A 19,369-nucleotide genomic window follows, 5' to 3' on the forward strand; every position below is an offset into this window, starting at 1 on the left:
TAAATGCAAATAACGGTGGTGCGTTGAAAGATTGTTTGAAATCGGGTTCCATGTTCAATATTGACCAGTGTTTCAAGATCACTTTTTTGTATTTCTTACTGGCTGTGGAAAATTTAGAGACTACTACAGTTCGTGTCTGTTCCGGTTTGTCTCTGGGTGTTAGAAGTTTTGTTCTGTCAATTACATCAATCCTCGCTTGGGTTTCTTCCATGAGTCTTTGAGGGTACCCTCTGTTGATAAATTTGTTTGTGGTTTCCTTGAGTCTTGTGTTGAGGGTATGTTCCTCAGAAGTGATTCTTTTCACTCTGGCCATCTGTGAAAACGGTAAATTCCTTATCAAGTTGGGTTCATGGAAACTTGAGTACAGTAGCATATTGTTTCTGTCTGTTGGTTTAACGTATAAATCCGTGGAAAATCCGTGTGGTGTTATGGTGACTTTGACGTCCAGAAAATTCACCGTGGTGTCAGATGTGTCCCATGTGAGTTGGATTCGTTGGTCTATTTGGTTGAATTTGTTCAGTTCAGTAAGCAGTTTCTCCTCCGAGTTTGTCCAGATGATGAATAGATCATCGATGTACCTGATGATCATTTTTAGATTGTCCGTCCATTCTTTTTTGGTCAGAATATGTTTGTTTTCGTACCACTGCATAAAGATATTGGCATACACGGGTGCCGCCGAATTGCCCATAGCCATTCCGGTCAGTTGTTGGTACCATGATTCATTGACTTTGAAATAGCTTTGGTATAGGGTAAAGTACATGAGTTCCATTAAAAAGGTCTGGAAGTCGTGATCTAGTTCTGTGTTCATCAGTGCTGCTTCCATGGCTTCTATCCCCATATCGTGGGGTATGCTGGTATAAAGGCTACGAACATCTGCTGTGCACAGTATAATTTTGTCTTGTGGATCCCATGACACTTGTTGCAGTTTCAACAGGAATTGTGAGGTATCCTTGACATACGTCTGCATTGCTTGTACTGTTGGTTGTAAGAATTTATCTATTAACTGTCCAATTGGTTCGTGTAGGCTCCCACATGTAGATACTATGGGTCTCATTGGTGGGTCCAGGGTGTTTTTGTGGATCTTCGGTACCATCCGTAATGTAGGGCTTTTGGGGTTGGCAGATATGAGAAAATTTCTTGTCCTATCTGTGATAGTGCCTTGTTTATGGGCTCTATCAATGATTGTCCGTAATGTTTTAGAGTATTCCAGTGTGGGATTGTTATCCAGTTTACTGTGTGTGTTGGTATCATTGATGTGTTCCATCACTTTCGTTTCATACATGGTTTTGTTCATGATAACAATTGCTCCTCCCTTGTCAGCTTTGGTGAATATGATATTGTCGTTGGATGCAAGTTTGTGTAGTGTGTCAAGGTCTTTTTGCGTTGTGTTTCTACTTTTGGGTTTGGGTTTGGGATGTTTGAACTTGTTTAAGTCTTGTTTGACTATATTTTCGAATAAGTCCAGTGTTTTATGGCTTATGGGTGCTTGAAAGGTGCTAGGTGGTCGTAACCCTAGTAGTTGGTCCTTCTCTTGTTGTGGTCGTTCCGGTAGTACGTTGTCAAAAAAGTGTCTTAGTCTTAATTTACGCATTAGCTTGAAAAAACTCACTTCAAGTTCTAAATTGTCTGTGGTTGTCGTCGGTACAAAGGATGTACCCTTTTGGAGTAATCCTAGTTCATATGTGTTGAGGTGGTGATCACTTATGTTGATGACTAACTGTTCTGTATCTAGTTCTTTTTGGTTCGCTTCTCTTTCTCCTTGTCTTTTAGCGTCCCTGTCGTACTCCGTGTGTTTGGTGGATCTCTCTCCTTTTCCTTTTCTTTGCCCTCTCCGGGGTCTCCTTTTTGGGCTTGGCCCTGTTCTAAAAAAGGATTAGTGTCGGTTGTTGCGCTAGTGGTAGGTTGTTCGGCTGAATCTTTGTCTTGTGTTTGTTGGGTCGGTTGTGTCTTGCGTGGTTTTTGGCTGGTATCGCTACCAGTTGATGAGGTATCCGTTTTGGAATGATATGGACGGTTCCTCCTTTTCTGGGCATAGATGTCTGCCCACGTGTAGACTTCTCCGAGTCTATAATCAAGGGTATCCCTCTTAAATTTACGAATTTTGCGTTCGTTAATTTCTCTTGAGTGTCTGTCTATTTGGTTTTTTATATCATCCAAAGTTGTTTTTAATTCATCTTCTGTCATCATTTTGGATAATTCTGTTGATACTTCTTGGATTTCTGCACTCAGGGGAAGGACAACAAACATGTGTGCCTCAAAGGGATGAAACTAGATGCCTTCTAGTTTCACTTCTACCTCATAATCTTCATGATTGAGGCACATGAGGCATTCAGAACAGAGGTGTTCTATTCTTAGGTCAAATTTCCACCCACAGATGTACGCACACATACATTTCATTCTTACACTTTAGAAATTTTGTTAACTTACAAGAACATATAAATTGGTTTAAAGGTACCCTCCCAAATACCATAAATAAAGAGTCGACTAGGTCCGTTCAGCAGAGACGGAGCAACTAGGCCGGTTCTAGCTGCTTACACACCGCATCCAGAGACTGCATATTACCAGCAGCAGACTTACGCCCAATTCACAAAGAAATATTAAAACATCAAAAAAATCTTATGCAGTTTGTAATGGGAACACTCACACTTCAACCTACAAGGGTTACTCAAACAGGTCAACTACAAGTACTGCAACTAATATCAACCCACAAGTGCTGAACACTATTATTGGAAGAATACAAATGCCATTCTGGATAGCACAGAAAATAGCACTTTGAGGCAGTTATTCCACACACTGACCGGCAAGAAAAACACAGAATACTGACAAATTGCTTGCCAATGGGGATATCTCCCTCGATAGAGGATTGTACACCTTGGGGTTGTAGTGAAAGAGTCACTCTTGTGGTTTGGCACCCTATGATGACCTTCGACTACCACCATTTTAATTGACTTTAGTGTGTTATTTTACCCTAGCCTTAATGTAGGACAGTCCTGCATATGCCTGCTTCTCTTCTGTCTTGTAATCTTGCTGTCTTTTAGTGGGAGCTGTCAAGGAGTAGAACAGTACTATTGGCTTTGACATGGCCTCATGTCATCTTGTTTTCTGACTTTGCCTTGCTTCTGCGTGCACAGCAGTGCTTGCAAGTTGTTTGGTTTAATTATGAGTTTGTACTATTGGCTTTGACATGGCCTCATGTCATCTTGTTTTCTGGCTTTGCCTTGCTGCTCGCACGTAGCTGCAAAGAGGGGAGGGCATGTTTCTGCTCCTCACTTGTTTTGCGCTCTTCACTGACCAGAGTGAATTGGATATTATCTGTAGAATGTGCAACTTTGCCACAAAGCCAAAATACGGGAGCTGGGCCAGCCTTTGCCTTGACGCAGACTGGTACAGCCAGCTCGGTTCTTACTCATGAGAAGGGGGCGAGGGTTTCTAGAAGCTTCGTCTTACGTTAAGTAATGGTATTTAAGCTGGGAACCTTTGAGGGCCAGGTGGAAGTTCACCACAGAATAGACATAACTGTGGAGGTGACAGAACTTGAGTCCTAATTGAACTCCTTCCTGGGATGTTGAAGGGATTCCCCAGCTTGAGTTGGCAAGGATGATGCAAATTCAATCGGTGAGGTGTTCCTAACCATCTTGTATATATTTTCTACTCTTTGCTACTTGTATCTAATCTATTTTATTCTAATTATTCATTGGAGTCATTTGATACTTGGGAATCTGCATTTACTGATATATTTGGCCTACTGTTCACATTAATACATTTGTATGTTATTTTAAATGCACCTGGATTTGTTTTCTTGCCTCGTCTAAAGGGAGTGCTGCGTCTATTCATCATCTTTAGGGAGTGCTGCTCAAAGTGTATTATTTAAAGGTGCAGTGGTATATTTGCCTCCAAAGTGGGAGTGCAGGGTTTGAATGTTGCTTATTGGTTAGAAGTCACATTCATTACAGGGGTACAGTCCTCACTGCCGTCTATCCCAGGACTCATGGTACCCCCTCAATAGCAGTCATACCAGAAGTACTGAAACAAATATAGAACAAGTATGGGGTAGAACCAGCCCTGGACTTTGGGAGGAAATTGATCTGCAATTTTTTTCAGGTATCTAAAATTATGTTAGCAAACATGAAAAGAGGCAGCAGCGGTGGCTATATCCCAACGCCTGAGGGAATGAACTCCTGCACAACAGAAGCGAGATTTAATTAAAAAAATTGTCAAAGATACCTATGCTTCACTGGGTAGAGATAATTTGGGAGCTAGACGTGTGAAACCACAATTAATGAGTAATCCTGAAAAGGATTACTTAAAGCAGGCACCTGGTTCTGCCGATAAGAAATGGGATAATCAACAATCAAAAAACAAGAAGAATACATCACAATTACAGACTTGCCAAGGAAAGTAAAAGGTCTCTTTTGGGAGAACATGACTTTGGGATACGATATCCTTTTGGCTAAAAAAGATTGGCCACCTGAGTTAGTTATGGATTGCCCAAAAAGAGAAGCTCTAATATTACCTGCCTTCTCCGACCTTGTTCCAGAATCACTAACAGACATATGCGCAGGAGTGGGCGGTAGCACTAGCGCCTGCATTATACCGCAATCATGTAGGGTGGGATGCTCATTCATCATGAAATACCAGTTAAAACTAGTCCTACACCACACAGACAGTACCCAATAACACACGACACGAAAAAACAAGTCAGAGACACCTTGGATCATCTTTAATATCAAGGTATTATTGAAAATTGCACCTCTTCCATGAATAATCCTTTGTTTCCCGTAATGAAACCGGACAATTCACAATTTTAGACGACAGGCATTTTAACACATGCACGAAAACATTTGCAGTACAAAATGCACTTAGAACTGCATTAATGAATAACATTGTGAGGAAGAAATACAAAACAACACTAGATATCTCAAAAGGATTGTTTTGCCAACATATCAACAGAGTCAATTCTGTAGACTGCCCTAAGAAAATGAGAATAGCCCAGAGTTGTTCTCAGCAAGAGTATCAGAGTTACTTAAAGATTTTGATGGGGAGGCATTGTCCTATGTAGATATTTATCTGACAGACGATGAACTATTCGATCTTTTGAACAGGGTGAACAACAAAATTCTGGGATTTGCCTCTGAGAGCTAGAAATGTAACTTTAATAAAAATCAAAAATTGCCCACCCCAATGTCCTATTTTTAGGATATGAGCTCTCAAGTGAAGGGAAAAGCCTAGCAGCCAATTTATTTGAGAAAAATGGGCGCTGCTCCAACCTCCAAAGACTCTGAAAATATGCAAGCCGTTTTAGGATTCCTATATTTTGGCAGAATTTACATTTTGGATTAGGGAGAAAAAGAAAAACCTTTCTACTTCTTAATTAGACCTGATTTTTCAGTTCGACATTGGACACAGGAACACACAGAAATCCTTTGTTCCTTACAAGCTGACAAGATAGCTTCAAAACACACGCAAGCATAAACACTACGAATTTGGTGATCCGTGTAGTCGCAGGTCAATCAGGGTCCACTTACCTTACCTGCAACAAAGGCGAAACTGTTACGATTGCATACAAGTCACACTTGTACACAAACGCGGAGATGAGTTTTGCATCGACAGAAAAAAAACTGACAGCAGTACAGACTGCTGCAGTGAGAGAACGAGCTTTAGCTTGGGAGAAACAACTAACAGTTGTGATTCCAGTACCGACCTCAGAGGCTGTTACAAAAGCAAATGTTCCAAACACAAAAGCACTGAATCCAGATTGGATACAAGAGGATACATTCTCTCACTGAAACAGATGTAGACTACAAATTGTATTCTTCATTAAAAACACAAGTATTCCTGCATTACGAACATTAATATCCTCTCCCGAATGAAATAATGCTTCTACATCAGTTTGAATACATCATTTACACTGATGGACCTGCCCAGTCGGCCGTAGGAAGTAAACAGAAATACAGCGCAGCTTATGTGATTGTAAAGGGGAAATATGCGTGACAGTAAGTTCCGTCCTAGAAATACGCAAACGCAGTCTCTAGGAGATTGCACGGCACAGCTGACAGAACTAAAAGTCCTGACCCTGGCACTAACAAATAGGAATCAGGAACTCCCTACACTCATTGTGTGTAATTAATTTGTTGTGTCCAGCCTTACAATGAATACCTTTACTATTGGGGACAGAATGGGTTTAGAGACTCCAGAAATGCACAATAAAGCACAAGTTGGCTTGGGAACAAGTGGAAGAGCTGAAGAACGGCGTCCCACGCACTCATGTGATTCATACGTTTAGTCATCAGCGTGTTGGCGTGCACAATGAAGGCAATGCATTGGCTGATGCAGCCACCAAGGCGACTGCGAGAACTGCTGCAGTTGCTGCAATCACTTGTTCTAGCACAAGGATAGATGGACAGCTAATGGTAGCTGTCAACGCTACCCTTAATAACAGGTCAGCCTTGCCAAAAGGCTTTCCACTCAAGTACTCCTATAAGTTAGATGCGCAAAATATTCTGTATGCTCAAATTCCAAGAGTGGGGGATTGAGTAATACCAAACATGGATCGCAGATTAGGTTTAATTCTAGTTGCACACAAGGGTCTGGGTGCCGCACATGCAGGAATTACTGCAACGGTTTCGCTACTGAAACAATGTTATTGGTGGCCTGGTCTGAAATGCTGTTATTGGTGGCCAGGTCTTGCAGAACAAGGGACTTGTCCTTAAGTGTGACATTTATCAACAGATGAAGAGTTCCACTGTAGCACGTCCGCCACAGACACCACTACTGATATCAGACAGACCTCTCACATGTGTTTATTTGGACCACTGCAGCCCCTTCTAACCAGACGGGGCTTACAGGTACATCCTGGTGGCAGTGGATTCATGCTCTAGATTCCTGTGGGTTTGGCCCCAGCGCTCGGCTGATGCTCGAACTGTTATGATTGATTTGCGAGTCTTTACAGGTTCATACGCAATTGGCACATTACATTCCGACTGTGGTCCTGCGTTTGTCTCTCGGCCTTTCAAAGAAGCTTTGGGAAGTTTGGGTGTGGTCTTGCGGTACTCCTCTCTGTATCATACTGAGGGAAATTCGATTATGGAGAGGAAAAACCAGAACTTAAAGCAATCCTTAACAGCAAGGGAATTAGGCTCGGTGGCAGTTGGGTCATCACCTATATGGGGTCAAGAGGGCACTCAATAACATGCCAAGAAGTTCCATATGAGGTCCTGTTTGGGACTAAAATGTGGGTACCCAGACTCGATTGTGGCAGCACATTGGCGGATGAAAAAGCATTTGACATCAATGATTGTTTGGCTGTTTTACAGGAACTCAATGAATTCCGGGAATTAAAAAGCAACATCCAAGTAAAACACAGAGCCACTGGGGAAGTGAAAGCTGTTCCGGAAAGACCTGCCTGGGTCCCGAAGACCAAGGACCTGGTCAGATAAAAGATTGTGGACAAAAAATAATTTGGGCTATCTTACAGAGCTCCTGTACATGTCCTGGCTGTCAAAAGAACAAGAACAGTACTTCTTCCGCCCCTTGCCAGAAAGAAAGAAAAGAGATGTGTCTCCATTTATCTGATCAATCCATACAATGTGGCTGAAACTGAATAGTAGGCCGTGTGGGTTCCTGGGTAGCCGCCGATCTCTTCTCGCTACCATACAGGAAGTTCAGACAGAAAGACTGATAACATTTGAAGATTCTATACTACAAAGTAATGGAGTTACCAACAATGAAATGGAACTCGTACCTGTTGAAATTGTACAGCTACAAAATTCAAATGATACACAAATCTCAATTCGGCCTAATACCGACAATTATGTGAATATGTCTCAGAACTAATCATCTGCCAGTTCTACAAAACCTGCTGAGCTACCACAGATAGCTCGAACTGCGCCAGGCTACTTCATGAACTTCGATACTTTCTCTCTGGATCCAAGTAAACCAGAGTCACCGCCAGCTCCTATTTCACACAAACAAAAGATACATGATCTCTACCTTTTGCTGAAAAAGACTTACTTTGTTTATCCCTGGCTACGGCCCTGGATTGCAATTGGTCTACTTTTCCTAGTCCTCTGAATAGGTGTAGTGGCTGTCTTTTTCCTGCTACTGAATGGATACTATCTCCTGGAATGCTCCACAGTACAAGTGAACTTGGTCACGAAACCACATACATCACCTGTTATTATTATAAGGTTGCAACTACACCGGCAAAGAAAAATATGCTAACCAATACAAAACAGATATACTCTGCTTCCTTTACTTCCCAGCTGTCTTTACAAGGCTTAGACTTTTGGAGGGATACCATAGACTAAAGATTGCAAGTTCAGGGAACTGAGGCCTTATTTAGAGCATGCCTCATACCTCAGCAAATCATCTTCCTGAACTGGACTGTGCAACAGACTTCCTGTTTTAGGTTAGGTAAGATGAAGGATTTGAACACACCTCAGATTCCCTCACTTACACAATTTGAGGTTTGGCAGTATTACACACAATATTGTGAGGATACACTCGATGACATTCTACATGATGGATCATACAATTCATCAGACCCCAATCGGAAGGGATGGTTGGTTTGGCCCATCGACACAAACAGGTGTCAGTCAAGATTCATATGTACAACCGAAGGGTTTGGTATCCATAGGCCTGACAATCCATACGTACAAAAAGAACATTTAGGGGTGGTAACATCTTACAGTGTTGAGAAGTTATGCCTAGAGTGGCTAAAAACCTCAACACTGTCCCAGGTGAAGCAACATTTGTCCTTAGTGTCAGATGACATGGATTTAAGGGATTTTCTGTTAGGTCCCCGGAAAACACGTCAGAAGCATTTCTTAATTCACTATTTAGAATTAGGTATGGAAAATCTTGCAATAGGAGGCTGCTGAGAGATTCTGTGAAATCAACAGGGTTATCCTAGGTTTTGGTAGTGGTCTGCTACGGCATGACCGCAATAACATCCAGGATTTATTCACTGGGCAACATTGCGTCATCTGCAATAGATATAATAGAACAGGATTTGTCTATTCTTCAACGTGGACAATCACAATTGTGATCCATTCTATTATTCAGCTGGAAGCTACAATCATTGCGCTATAGTCCGATGCCTGGGCGATATATCAACAGTACATCTCTGTTTTCTGCATTCAATCAAGCAGAAAGACAGACAACAAGAGCGCGAAGAGATGCTAAATAAACAATGCTGTACATTGAAAAACTGTCCCAATTATCTTTTACTGTGGCTGAGTCACCTTCCACAGAATGGTTAGTCCATGGCCATATTACACTGCCAGTCACGACATTCCAATTTCAATACGGTCTACATTATCACCAAGTAGGCAGGTATGAAGCGTTGGGTAAGAAATACATACATGTATCTTGGGAGACACAGTACATATTTAGATGCAGAAATGGGAACACTGAATTCTTTCTCAGCAGTTCTGACTGTGAGTATTTGTTAAGTGGTCTCTAATTTGTCAGGATATTATGCTTCATGGAGCTTGTAATGCTTTGGTTGCAAACCTATCAATTCACGTGAAAGGATCCCCAGCTGCCAATATTCATCTGGTGTTCACACTACTCTCGATTGGGAGTAATTTGATGATGAATGATCGAGGTTGTTGAGGGGATGCTGCCAGGCATCACATATCTGGTCACAGTAAGTTTCAAGGTTACTTGTTGAATGCAAATATTGTTTCCCTTTACCCACACAGTCAGGGAGGCGTCGCTATGGCCTTCATTGAATGTTTCCCTTATACGGTTTGATTCTCTGAGCAGACTGAAAGCCATACTTTTGCAGAAGGATGTAGCGTTAACCTCAGCCCAAGAGACATTTTTGATCTCCAGGTTGCAAGGTCTTCAGCTGAGATACTGGCACTAGTCCGATCTAACTTCCTGCTCAATTTCAGGGAAATGGTACATCGTATCTTTAACATGTCTGATGCAAGTGGGATAGTACACCTATTTAAGAGCATAGGTTCTGAGCTATTGAGCACCTTTCAGACAATCTTTGGAGTTATTCCATCATTTATACACTCTGTGTTAGGGAGCGTTTTTATAGGGCTTCCGCTGGTCCTACTACTTGTAGTGGGTATCTGGTTTTAATTTTTCTGCTACGCAATGGACGTCCCAGCCTCCAACGAGAAGGAAAAAGCACTCTTGGGGCGATGTTGTCTTGACCGCATGGTAATCCATCTGTGGCATACCTCAGCTATGGAAGCAAAGGTAGCGTTGGTTCCTATTGTTCAGATCAGTTTAGTTTGACTGCATCTTTCCTGTGCTCCGCTGTCCTGCGGATACAAATGTGTGTAGGACATATGTCTAATACTTCCATTGGTTGCTCCTCTGGACGTAGACGTACCACTAGGCCCCTTAAAGGCACACGTATTACAGTGTCTTCAGCGTATTCTCATTTTGATGTCGCTATTCTTAAGAGTCACCACAGGACGCTCCAGCACCTGTCGGAATAGACACCGGCTCTGAAACAGGTTCACAGGCATTGATCGCTTCCTCAGCAGTGGCTGGGGGATCCGGAGAAGATCACCTTGGGTCCATTGACCTGATCCAAGAGGTGTCAGAAGGACTGTCATCTGTGAAGGCAAGCAGCAGTGATGTTGAGTCTCCCACACAGGAAACAAACATTTGGCTCTCCACGTGATGGGAACAATTTTGCCTTTTTTTTTTTTAAACAACCCAAATTGGAATTCGACAAAACCATTTTTGTTTTATTTTTTCTCTTGCTCTCATTGGGCTCTATGGCTTTTGACATGCTCAGTTGGTCTAACAGTATATTGACTATTTAGAGGACTTATAGAGCTTTTTTAACTTTTGCATCAGTTTTAACAAATACCATGTTTTTAGATGATTTTATATTCATTTTAGCAATGTCTTTTAAGCTTTTTAGACAGGCATATTTTAGCATTTGTTAATTCTATCATCCAATCGGATGAGGAGTGGGTGTTATGAGCCCCAATGTAGGCCTGTGTAGTTGCAAGACCTTTTACCTACATTTGTCCTACCTTGTTCTACATAACGGCTCTGGCGCTGACCTTTTACCTAATTAGGTCCCGAATAAATATTGACAGATTTTCTTCAAAAACTAGCCTAATTTATTATGCATGAGGATTCTTAGTATCACAGCAGGATTACCATCTTCTGCACAATAACTCTGTACAAAAGTCACTGCTATCCTCATCCTTGGCTGACAGGCCCACAGTACCAGGACACATCTAGGTAGAACCCCTGAGGGTACCTTTTGGGTATATAAGTACCACATCTTCGCTGGGTAAACCAGAGTAGAAGCTTACATGCTGACACGAGACGCTGAAGTCCCTGCACGCAGACACTACAGCGCACAGTGGTCTGATCTCCCTTGCGGTATGTCCAACTCGAGACCAAGACGGGGGTCCTTCGTACTCTTCCATCAGGTAATGCGGTTGGCTCTTTCCTAGGGGGATTCTTGGCTCTACACCTACATACATGCTAGGTACACTTAGCTAGGGTTAGTATCTTAGGAGTACGACTGATTACTGCCATGAATATATATATGCCTGCGTTTATTCACTGTTTTAGCACCATGGTAGAATTCTACCTTTTATTTACTCTGTTGGTCCTTGTAATTGTATATATCCGTTTTTGTCTCATGGTTGTTGCAGCACATGTATTTTATACTAGAATGACGCTGGTTCAATAAATACAAATTGAAAACGTCCCCACCGTTTATTCTGTGTATCTCTCTGAGACAAAGTGAGCACGAGTTACTAAGTGAAAAGTAGTGCACATTTTCCACGATCCCTGAGGGTCAGGGTTGTCATGCTCGATAGTTGCCTGAAACTACTCACTCCTTGGTAAGGTTGGGGACTTATAGTGGCACTGTGAGCTAGCTGGTCTACAGACTAACATCCTTTGGAGATGTCTGGAATCAGTCTGGACACCAATCCCTTAGTTTATGTTGTACAAACATGCAGATCCTATTTTAGATTTGTAGGAACAACACAGCAGTATGTGAGAGGATGTGTGTGCATCTGAGCGGGTCTGAGTAGATGCATGAGTGTCTAAGTGCGTCTGTGACTCGGTTTGTGAGTCTCCGACTGTGTCTGTGAGTGGGTGCGTGGGTCCCTGAGTGGGTCTGTGAGTTGGTGGATGAGTATCTGCTGGAAAGGCAGCTCCCTCCGTGCAGGAGAAATCGTGTTATCTTTTTCACTGCGACGGAGGTGGTGGTCCCCTGGGCCCGGTCTATAATGTTAATTGTAGCCCCTGCTTCAGGACTTACCCCGAAACTTTCCAGACAGCAACTGAAGTGAGCAAAAAATTTCTTTGGAAAAGACTGTGAAGATTCGGCAAACGGCGCCAAAGTTACAGGCAAGTCAAAATATGCTTTTCCTATGGAAACTAGCTCCTAACTATAATTATCTACTGGCAATAGCCAGTTCTCTGCGGCAGAACCCAGAGTGTCTGCCGCCCACCCTTCCGATCCAAAGCCACCGACATCATCTGCGGCGTCCCCCAGGGCTCATCCCTCAGCCCGACGCTGTTCAACGTCTACATGGCCCCGCTCGCACAAGTGGCCCGCCAGCACGACCTCAACATCATCTCCTACGCCGACGACACCCAGCTCATCCTCTCCCTCACCAAGGACCCACACACCGCCAAAACCAACCTCCACGAGGGAATGAAGGCCGTCGCCGACTGGATGAGGAGCAGCTGTCCGAAGTCGAACTCGGACAAGACAGAGGTCCTCATCCTCGGACCCACCCCCTCAGCCTGGGACGACTCCTGGTGGCCAACCACACTGGGAACAGCACCAACACCCACAGACCACGCACCCAACCTAGGATTCATCCTCGACTCCTCCCTCTCCATGTCTAAGCAGGTCAACGCTGTCTCCGCCTCCTGCTACAACACCCTCCGCATGCTCCGCAGGATCTACAAGTGGATCCCGACCGAAACAAGAAGAACGGTGACACAGGCCCTCATCAGCAGCAGACTGGACTACTTCAATGCACTCTATGCAGGAATCCCAGCCAAACGCCTACTACGACTACAACGCATCCAAAACGCCTCCGCCTGACTGATCATTAACGTCCCCCGCCGTAGCCACATCACCCACCACCTGAGAGACCTACACTGGCTCCCCGTCAACAAGAGGATCACCTTTAAGCTCCTCACCCACGCACACAAAGCACTCCACAATGCCGGACCAGCCTACCCGAACAGCAGACTCAGTTTCTACACCCCCACCCGCCAGCTCCGCTCCACCAGCCTCGCCCTCGCCGCTGTCCCCCCGCATCCAACGAACGACCTCTGGCGGCAGATCCTTCTCCTAACTCGCCGCCAAGACCTGGAACACCCTCCCTACCCACATACGGCAAACCCAAGACCTACTCGCCTTCAGAAGACTCCAAGACCTGGCTCGTCGAGCAGTAGCATCACCCCCCCCCCCTTCCCTCAGCGCCTTGAGACCCTCACGGGTATGTAGCGCGCTCTCAAGTACTATGATTGATTGATTGATTGATTGATAGTTTGGACCAAGTTTTCCCATAGATGAAGCATTGTTTTTAGCAATTTAATTTTATGGGACCAAAGGCATTTTAAGCCTTTATTAGCAACATGTGCTGACATTTAAAAGAAAAATGGTTTTAATCATAATGAATTTAAGCATTTTATGTACCCTGTATAAGCAACTAGATTTTATGACAGAAATAATTAAAATGTTGTAATGTATTTTGCTGTACCATCATTGTCAGTTGGAGTTAACCATGCAGACTTAGACTTAGAATTACTTTATTCAGTCTGTTTTGTAATCTACAGGTCATAAAAGTACAAAAGGATATAAATACATTTAAAACCATATTGAATTAAATAAATCGAATTACGTTAGAATCTGACAAATTAATTAGTCTTGTTAAAAAAGAATCACAACATCATCTAAGTCCTTTAAAAACCACATAAAGATATGTAAACGTGTTAAATAACAATTTCAATAATAAAAACAACATGACAATCAATTATTCACATATGGTCATAAAATAGCCTATATATAGTTAGCCATTAAGATTAACTTACTTGGGGGGGCGGAGCTTGCCAGCGACCAAGATGGCCGCTTGAGCCTTGAGCTCCGTCTCGTTGTGCTCACTATCCGGCATTATCCTGCATCATATTACAGATTAAGAACTGCCGAGGCTCCTCCCGACCAAGCGGAAGAACAGAGCTACCAGCGGGTGTCCGAGTTTGGGACCCTGAGCACGAAGATAACTGCCGCGGAAGTGTGGCGGTGCGGTGGGCCACGCAGCCGAGACCTGGAGTGCTGCTCGAGACCGCATTACGTCGCTGTGCGTGCGGCGTCGGAGCTGGTGGCTGCCGGGTGCTGACCCGGCGGCGGTACTTGGACGCCCGGAGGGGAGAGCGCACCTGTTGTCTGGACCGGCTGAGGAGGTGAGAGGCCCTGGGGGCCCCCTCTCTCCTTTCGATAGCGGGGACGCCGTGAGGCGGAAGAACTTTGACCGCGGCTGTGGCAGAGGGTCTTGGCGAGGCGGTAGGTAGGTGCCATCGGCCCTAGACCTGGGGCTACAACGCGGGGAGGCCCTCCTACGGCAAGTGTGGAGCGAGCAGCGCAACGGCCGCCAGAGAGTGCGGAGGAGCGATAGTCGCGGCGGTGGAAGTGAGGAGGCCTAAGTCAGCTTTGCCTAAGCTTGCTTTGTTGAAGATGTGGTAGTCAGGGGTCTGATGGCGAGCCAGAGTGGATAGTGTTCATCATTTTGATGGAGTTGTCGTCGTTGACGTGGTTCCAGGAGAGCAGGAGGTGGGTGTAGCTGGAGGGTGGTGAGTTTGGGGTGTCGGCAGCTGTCGGGGGGGGGGTCTGGGTGTTGAAGCGGTCGTGGATGTCTGAAATCTTGCTGTGGAAGAAGTTGGCTAGAGAGTCGCAGAGGTCTTATGACGGCAGGATGTCGTTGGGGCTGGAGCTTGCGAGTTCCTTCACGACGTTGAAAAGCTCTTTGCTGTTGTGTGCATTGTTGTTAATGCATTACTTGAAGGAGGTCCTTTTGGCGGATCAAATGAGTTGGTGGTGCTTGAGGCTGGCATTCTTGAGGGGAGCGTGGTTGTCCGGTGTCTGTTCGTGGCGGCATTTCTTCTCAAATCTTCGGTAGGTCTGCTTGGATGCCTGGAGGTCGGCGGTGAAGCAGCTGGCCCTTCTGTCGGTGCGTCTCTTGATCGGGGCAAGAGTGTTGGCACAATCATCAATCCATCACCTGGGTTTGCGGGCAGCTGTGTCGGTGGGGTCGGTTGGTGGGTCTCGGGCGAGGGTGGTGATTAGCTGGTCTTCGGTGACCTTGTTCCAGCTGGGGTGGGAGATTCGTTGAGGGTGATTGTGTGCGGTGTGTTTCTGGAAGGAGAAGTGAATGCAGCGGTGGTCAGTCCAGTGGAGTTCGGTGGTGTGGCTGAAGGTGACATGGTTGCTAGCGGAAAAGATGGGGTCGAGTGTGTGTCCGGCGGAGTGGGTGGGAGTCGAGACAAGTTGTTTGAATCCGAGGTTGGCAAGATTGTCGAGCAGGGTGGTTGAGTTGCTGTTGTTGGCGTTCTCGAGGTGGAATTTCAGGTCTCCGAAGAGGATGTAGTCTGTGGAGGCCAAGGCGTGCGAGTTGACTATGTCTGTGATGGAGCCGCTGAATTGTGGCCGGGGTCCGGGGGGGTCTGTAGATGAGGGTTCCTCTGTGGCTGGTGTTGGGGTCGATGTGAATATGGAAGTGCAGGTGTTCGGCAGTGATGAGGGTGTCTTCGGTGCTGGTCGAGATTCTGAGGGTATTCCTGTGGACAATGGCGATTCCTCCTCCAGGTCTGTTGGTGCGGTCCCTGTGAGTGATCTTGTAGCCATCGGCGATGGCTATGGCAATGTCGGGCGCCGATGAGGGGTTCATCCAGGTTTCCGTCAGGATAGCCACATCCGGGGAGGATGAGAGTTCGACGGTGTGCTTGTGGACAGAGCGGGTGTTGAGTAGTATGCATCTGAGATGGTTGTGACCTGCCATGGTGGGGGGGGGTCAGGACGAGCAGGTGTTCAGTGGCTGGTGAAGCTGCAGCTCCAGCAGGAGAATTGTCCGTGGGTGAGCTTCGGGGTGGCCTGGAAGCAGGTTGATGATCGGCCGGTGTTGAGTTTGTGGAGGAGGTTGGCATTGTATCGGCGTCTGGTGTCGTGGCACTCACGGGGGCCAGGGGGTCTGGCGCTGGGCGCGGTCCAGGCGGGGATGGGCGCAGACGGGCTGGCCTTAGGCGCGACATGCGGCGCGGCCGCACAGCGGCTGCCATTAAAAAAGGGAGGTGGGAGGGAGGAGCAGCTGGGAGGCGGTGTGTAGACGAATGGACGAGGGGGGGCTGCAGGGAACGCAGCAGCAGGAAGAGAAAGGGAAAGAAAAAAAGGGCAGAGAAAGGCAATAAGCTAGCAGAAGAAGGGCAGAAATGGTGGCAATGAGCTAAGAAAAAGGCAGAGAGAGGCAATAAGCTAAGAAGAAAGAACAGCAGAACAGTTGAAAAATGGCAGATAAAATAATTATCTGAGGACAGGCAACAAGGAAATATCCAGGGAGAGTCCTAGTGGCGCGAACTCGCGGCAGCAGCGAGGTGGAAGACACGGCACAGTCAGGTGGAGCTGCACAGCGCGGGGAGCGACCTGCCTGAAAACAGGGTCAACGGTTGCTCTCTTCACCGCACAGCGGTCGCCATTATGAAGGGGAGGTGGGATGGAGGAGTAGCTGGGAGGTGGGTGTGTGGACGAATGGGCGAGCGAGGGGGGGCCGCAGGGAACACAGCTGTGGGAAGGGGAAGGGAAAGAAAAAAAGGCCAGAGAAAGGCTGACAGAAATGATGGTGGAGTGGTATAAGTTTCAACACGCCTTTTCACAGATGGTCAAGCACCTGCCAGATCAAATGCAGGGACTTCATGTGGAGCCTAGAGTGGGGGAAGCACACCAGTGCAGGAAGCCTGCAGTCCCTGAAGCCTCAAATAACCAGGCTCTTACAGTCTCATTGGTCAAGTAATGACTCACTCCTTGGCTGACGGCTATTAGCTACTCTCTCTAGAGCAGGAAGGCCTTTGTCAGGTTGGACTCCAAGATCACCCCTCAGAACTGAATTATTCAAGAGGAAATAACTGTACACTTTACTGTGAACCCAAGCTTGAATAGGATCTTTAATGCTATTGAGAGTGCAGACATTGCACCCTTCGTGGTATCGAGCTTGAGTGTCAAAGGCACCTAAGATTGGGTAGCAGTAAAACCTTTGCCTAGAACATGAAGACCACCTTAAAGCCAGCATCTCTGTAAAAACAGGACTATGGCAGTAAACTCAAATGACACTGTTCTGTAAGGGTAACGTTAGTTTCCCTCCATGAATTTCCATGAAGATCATTCAGGACAGGTAGTAGTGGTAGTACCAGGAGTAGAAGTGATGAAAAAAAATCACTTACCTTCAGTAACACTTTTGCTGATGGATACTGAAATTGGAAGTTTTAAAGTAGTGCTGCCAAACACCGCTAGTTGGCATAGTGGGACTACTTGCTAGCTAGCATGCGGTTACACGCTAAAAGTGATGGAGTGGAGATGCATGTAAATGTAGTATACTTGTAAAGCGCACAGCTGCCCCAGCAACGGGGCGTCCCGGCGCTGTATAACTCTGGGGAACCCGTCCTGGCTTTCCCTGTGGGATGGTCCCTTGCTGGGAGTCCCCAAGGTGGAGCCAGGCATCCCCGGAATTGGTGGGGCCGTTGTGGAGATTAGGCAAGCTAATGCCCAGAGTTGCCGAGTGCGACCCCTGATTAGAGTAAGCACCAAAGCGAGAATTATCGAGTCCGCTGACCAAGGTCCACGACCCTGCCGCGTCGGGAATTGAACCCTGGTCCCAGGCTGACTTCTGCTCTCGGGCCTGCCGCCTCTAACCAGTGAGCTACACTACTCCGCATGTAAGGACCACACCAGCACATCCCCGTCCATTTCTCGATTGGCTCATTCCTCGCCCTAGGATATGGAGCATGAGCAATTGGAGTTACCAAAGCACAGATCTCTAATTTGGGACCTCTGTAGATGGTAAATAGTAGGGATTTGGGAGGGTGAGGAGAAACCTGCGGTTAGACAAAGTATCCACCAGAAAGAGTGTTACCGAAGGTAAGTAATAATGTTATTCAGATGAATTCTTCTAACCACCGATTCCCCAGCTTTAGAATAGGTACCAAATGAATACTTCCCCAAGGTAGAGCATCTGTGAAGTGGGTGAAGATCAAAAAATACCTGCACGATTCTGTATAATGCTGTAAATCTGTATAAATACCGTACTGGCTTTCAAAGCATTAGTGATTTGTGATCGTTCCCATTGTAGCGTCTTCCGCCGCCAGGGTACCTGCCAATGACTACGCCACACAAAGAGCGTGGTAATACACGTCTTTATTCATCTGCTTGTAACCGGGAGCTCAACATTATAAAGCTGAATTCACTTCACTACGTTCTATCGCTTAGTCCATCAAGAGCCAAAAGAGTTCCGTCATGTTTATCTCACATGACATTACATCTCCGATTAATTAAATAAGTACAATGTTTACAAATATAAATACAATCATGGCTCTTCAATGATTCTTTGTGGTGCCCTGATCGTATCTTTGGAAACTGGGTACAGTCATTAGAAGTGTCTGATTTGCGTTGGCGATGAAGGAACAGCAGCAGTCATGGGGTCTTTAATTGTCCTTTCAGACTCAGTCTTAGAATTGACGTCAGTGCCTGACTAGCTATGAGCCAAATGTTTGAAATGCTAAGAATCTCATGTAATGGACTTCCTAGGACGTTGGGCAGTCAAGCATGTATCCTTTTCTGGTCACAACATGAAATGGCTCAGCATCAAAGGAAGCATCAGATTTTCATTTTTTAGACTGACGAACAAGCACTCAATCGCCTCTAGTGAAAATAATGTCTTTTGTATGTCAGCGCTTGTCTGCATAGGCCTTGATTTCCATTTTACTTGGTGTTCTATTGGTGCATTGAGGTAACTTGGTCATCATGGCTCTCCCAAACAGGCTTTCACCTGTGGTCAAGTGAGGTGTCGAACCGTAAACTGGAAGCATATAATTCAAAACAGTTTTAAGGTCAAGCGTTTCCAATACAGCATGCTGAACAGCTTTAAGAGTACTCATGAAACGTTCGACAAGGCCATTGGCCTGTGGCCAAAGAGGGGTGCTCTTGTGGTGCTTCACATTAAGATAACTGAGAAAGTCTCTGTATTCTAGACTGTTGAAAGGTGGGCCGTTGTCAGATTTTAAGTTTGCAGGAACACCCCATGTCGTGAAGATGCAGTCTAATACATTGATCAATGTCGATAAAAGAGGGACCAATGCCGTTCTTTGA

The 19,369-nt window shown here is 45.6% G+C and overlaps 1 protein-coding gene across 1 annotated transcript in view; it reads right to left on the minus strand.

Annotated features, from left to right (window-relative positions):
• The window catches only part of PGAP6 (post-GPI attachment to proteins 6), a 500,899-nt gene that overhangs the window by 259,329 nt on the left and 222,201 nt on the right, over positions 1 to 19,369 (minus strand). The gene's annotated exons all lie outside the window — the stretch shown is intronic.

The sequence above is a fragment of the Lissotriton helveticus genome, chromosome 10, assembly GCF_964261635.1.
Source record: "Lissotriton helveticus chromosome 10, aLisHel1.1, whole genome shotgun sequence".
In the NCBI taxonomy this organism is placed as follows: domain Eukaryota; kingdom Metazoa; phylum Chordata; class Amphibia; order Caudata; family Salamandridae; genus Lissotriton; species Lissotriton helveticus.